At 45.4% G+C, this 5,051-nt stretch overlaps 1 pseudogene; it reads left to right on the top strand.

Annotated features, from left to right (window-relative positions):
* The first annotated feature begins 739 nt into the window (after nt 1-739).
* Nucleotides 740-4,394, top strand: LOC123490924 (annotated as a pseudogene).
* Nucleotides 4,395-5,051: the final 657 nt, after the last annotated feature.

Here is a 5,051-nt window from a genome sequence, read left to right as displayed (position 1 = left end):
GTGCTGAATCACATCTATTAGCTAGTTTTTTTTTTTTTATTTAACATCGGCGATTGACAATACTTGTTGTGAGGCATCAAAAATTCCCAACAACGCAAATACTTACAATAGATAAATGCTGCATTGGTGTAGGACCTAGGCTACTGTAGAAATGTGACCCCAGACGATGACTTGAGGACCTCTCTGTTATTGAATCCCAAAAGATAAAAGTGAGCTAGCCTACTGTAACCCTATGATGTCATTGACAGTATTGTCCCAGGTTGGGTGCAGGTGTAAACAAGTGTCACATTGAGAGGCAATCTAGTGTGTCTTTACTTGACTTTGAAGCATAAACCTCCTGAGGTGCAAAAAGTATATCAGTAAACTCCCCATGACTTTGAAAGGCTTCGTAGGACCCGCTGTCTCCCTCTCTCAAGAGGCTAACCTAGGTTACTGGCTATTAGCTTTACGCGCAACTGTATGGTTTCCCCATTCATGAGGTGGGAGTGATTTCAAGAAGTGCATTTGGCCATTGTGCCACCAATGAATATTTCACGACTCTCATATGGCTATTGCGCGTGTTTCTAAAATAACCCATCATCAGCATTACCCCGTCTTCCCCCTTCATCCCAGCACATGGTTACAGTCAAGTAGGCTATATAAGTCAGGCGCCACCGATAGTGTAGTTAGAACTAGGCACACATGCACATCAGACGGCCAAGGTTTGCTGCTACAGCAGGAGCAATAGGAATAGTCACGGGTCCGCTGTTAGTAAAGGGGAGGAATGGCTTGAAATGAAACAAAAAAAGCAACGACATGATAAGTATCTGACAGTTCTTGTTGCAAATTGCTGCAGTGCTCTTTTTATAGGTGTAGTGTATTCTCATACGGATTGACTAAACTGGGCAACGGAGCCTCATGTCACATGTGCTTCATAGGAAGAAACTGGGCATCTGCAAGCTGGATCTGGAGGAGGATGCTGCGGCAAATGATACACAGAGGGCTCAAAGCTTCTTTCTACTGGCTGGGCTTATTTGTTAGTAGGCATCCGGTTTTTTTTCCTCACCGTTCCTGCAGTCTTAACCATCATTTTTGGATCTACCGTGCTGAGCAGATTCAAGCCCGAAACGGACATCGAGATACGTTGCCCCGACCCACAGCTTTGCTAAAGTAGAGCGGAGTCTTGCGAACAGCCTTTTCCCCATCGACCAGTCAAAAACAAGCTGTATTCCGACCTGCACACTCCCGGCAGATATGGCAGACTGATTCTGCTGGCCAAATCTGGGGGAAATATACTGGAGCTAGCCGACCAGGTCCTGCAGGTTCACAAGCAGGTGCTGGATTTGCGGGTTAATTACAAGGGATTCAATTACACTTTCGCTCATCTCTGTGTCCTGAGCCATCGGGATAAGCGATGCCTCTTGGATGATATAATTACGATATTCGAAGATATCCGCTTAGGGCCATTCTATCGAATCACACTTTTTCAAAGGTGCCCGTGACCTATCCAAATACAACATTAAAGGTAAGACGGCGAGGATTTTGTTTTATAACACGATAGTCTACAACGTTTCTGCCGGCCGCGGGCATCAATTGCCGATTTGAGTATCGTATGTGGTGGCAGTTACCCTTAAAGAGAACATGACCGACGTACTGCTACCCCAAACACCGAATGACCTGGATTAGCAGTGGGACAATGTATCTGCAATGAGACCATAACCCACTGTCTGAAGACTGCATTCATTTCTCAATGAGCAGTGGTTGTATTCGCTCAGCCTATTATGTAGGCTGCATATTTCTTCATATATCATGCAGGCAACGCAAGGAAATACTCAGAATGGTTTGAACAGCCGGTGTAGGCTAGTTATTAGCTGCAGGTTGTGAATTGGCTGCATAGCCTTGCACTGCTCCAATATAGAGGGAATGTTCCCCTTCCTATTCTGATGCAGTGTAGTTCTCCCTCTCCTGCACATATAGAATAACATAGCTGATAGACTAGTATGGATCCTGCATCCTCTCATCACCTGTAAGATGTTGCTATGCCTCCTAAGTGTGTGCTGTGGTTGCAGCCCTCTGCAGATGTATAGCTAGGCTGCTAGGCTACCTCTGCTCATGTCATTTTAGACAGTAGGCTATAAATTAGGTTCATGTTTTAATCAGATGTTACACAATTACAACAGGTAGCCTAATTTTACAACAGGTGACCAGATCTGTTGATATTACCATGACACATTGAGCACATGTGATGAATGAGTGTAGAAAGTAGAATATTCTGTATGATCTGCCTTGAGGAAGACTCACTATAGTGGGTCGACTGAGTTGAAAACGGTTCTGTACTAAGTTAGGCCTATGCTTCACAGAGCATCTTAAATTGCAAGGCATATATCTAGCTAGTGTTGTATATCCTCCAATAAGAACATATCTTGTGTCAGATAGCTAATCCTCCCGCACCAGGCCTAGCTGTGAGTAATGCACTGGGGGCCTGCTCTGTTCATTCATCCTGGGCTGTCCCTAAATCACTTCTAGATAGCACATCCTACCACTGTTCATTACTCTACATCCAAGGCCACTGTGTTCACTCACTCCGATTGCAGGCAGTTGCTTTATACCCCCTTTGACTCTGGCCCTTGCGCCCCTTGACGCCAAGCCCTCCCGCCTCATGCGGGAAAAGAAGTTCCCGCTTTAAGGTTAGAATAAACGGACCTTCTTTTACACCCCTCTTGGCAGATACTTGCTACAGCGCCGTTCGTCGTGTTGTGTCGCCTGCATCATTGATATTCTCTGTCTGTTTGTGCAGATTGTCTTGACACATTTTTTGCTTTTCATTCAGTGCTTTGATGTCAGCTGGCAGCTTTCTTCATGTGTTTACAGCACTGTACTACTAATGTTACATCCCTGGATGGTATGTCAGAATTTCATGGCTTCTGCTTAAATGAGGAGTCCTTGTGGTGAATGTTCTACTATGAATGTTCAAGCCCATTGTTACTGAATATATCAATTTACATGATAATAGGGAAGGAATGGTAATAATATTATGCAATTCCATATTCTGCTAACAGTGCAAGTGATATGTAATTACATTATCCCATGGAATCCTTCATTTGCTGACATTACAGTTGTACAATCAACATAAAACATTGCATTGAAGAGATCCAGGATTGGCTGTACAGTACAGCAGGCTACAGTACAGTGCAGTAGCTACAAACATTGATCAAATCAGACCAGCTAGGGCCCTTGTCTGAAATGAACAAACAAGGCTTCATTAAATTTGCATAATTTCACTATTGGCTGACAAGTTAACTGTTCATCCACTTGTCTAGGAGATCCATCTTCTCTGGAGGGCAGTCAAGTGTTGTCATATATCTCATCTCCACATATCAGTCACCTTCTGGGGGAATTAATGTCACTGCATCCCTATACTAGTGGAGCTCCGATCTGATAGGATACCTACAATATACCTGTCTGAAAACAACTAGGCAGACAGTGATTGGTTTAATGCATTTTTATTCAACAGTGTTTTAGTGATCATACACTACAGTGCATGTGGTCTGATTCTTTAGTAGCCGTAGTAATGGGATATTCTCAAGCATGAATCCAAGATACACAGTTCAATTTACTATAGTAGAAATAATGGGAATAGCTTGCCATAGCACACATTTACTATTGCTTGGCAAATATGATATAGCATTTATCTTAACGTAAAATGTATCAAATATGGGAATTCATGCATATTGCAATGGTTGATTGGCGGGTCACAGTGTTCAAATCATTTACAAGATATAACCATAATCCACAATAAACTACAAATTACAACCGTTGCTAATATCAGGTAACAGTAACCAATCAGCATATCTCCAGCTATGCTCTGTAGGGACTTGAGATCCCTCTCTCAATGTGTCTGATAGTAACCTGTCTGCTGTGCTCCCTCCCCCAGGACGGTCGTGTATCCTTCATCGGCCACCAGCTGGGTGGAGTGGCCTTCTCGCCCAACAGCCGAGATCAGCAGGTGAAGTTTGCTCGGGCCGTCCAGATCACCTACTACCTCCGCAACCATGGCCCCGTGGTGCAGGACGTCATCGCAGAGAAGTGGGAGAATGCCTTCTGCACCCTCATCACACACCTGTCCACGCTCAGCGAGGACCTGCACATCCAGTCTCTCACCTCCTTCAGCCTGTGGAGGGACTTCCACCAGACGGGAGTGCTGGCTAAAGGGGAGGTGCTGGTCAGCCTAGTGCTCCTTCTGCTGGCGGCCACCATCTCCAGCTCCATGAGGGACTGCCTGAGGGGAAAGCCCTTCCTGGGTCTGCTGGGCGTGCTCACCATAGCCATCGCCAACGTGACCTCCGCTGGCATCTTCTTCATCTCCGACGGGAAGTTTAACTCCACGCTGCTGGGGATCCCATTCTTCTCCATGGGTGAGTGTGGAGCTGCTTAGCCTTATCAGCGCGGCCATGTTGCCAATTGGGGAGGGGATTAGGGTAATTGGCTGCTGTGGGCTTCCTCAAAGAGGGGCGCCCCGTCCCTACGCTGATTGTTTTCGGTTTGTTGTGGCAGTGTGTTGGAAATGTGCAAGTGTGTGTGTGCCTGCATATGTGTATGTCTTACAGCACGTCCTTCAGGACAGTACAACAATGCTTGATATTTCCCAAACAATCAGAAAGCTTCTCATGGACACCATCTTCAGCACCTAGCACTCCGTACAATCACTGCTATCATCCTCAGAGTTTCATCAGTACCTAGGCATTCAATTGTCAATCAATGTATTACGTTTTAATCAATTCTTATTATTTCTGGCCAACACACAAAATACATACCTAGGGAAGCATGCCATGGGAGAAGGGAAACGGTATCAGTGGTTATGGGCAACCTTGCCATAAACATACCCACAATCCATTGTCATCACTTTGGTCTAGGCCACGTCGCCACACCCGTCCTCCCCAAGGCATGCCAGCCAACACATAGTAGGGGGATCCCCTGAATGAAACAGACAAGCATTTATACATTGGGCTAGGCCCTTAATTACAATGAGGCAAACCTGGGACTTGCAGAGAGGAAAATACGTTCAAGAACAA

This window comes from Coregonus clupeaformis, unplaced genomic scaffold (assembly GCF_020615455.1).
Source record: "Coregonus clupeaformis isolate EN_2021a unplaced genomic scaffold, ASM2061545v1 scaf5590, whole genome shotgun sequence".
In the NCBI taxonomy this organism is placed as follows: Eukaryota; Metazoa; Chordata; class Actinopteri; order Salmoniformes; family Salmonidae; genus Coregonus; species Coregonus clupeaformis.
This window is presented reverse-complemented; position numbering and strand designations above follow the sequence as displayed.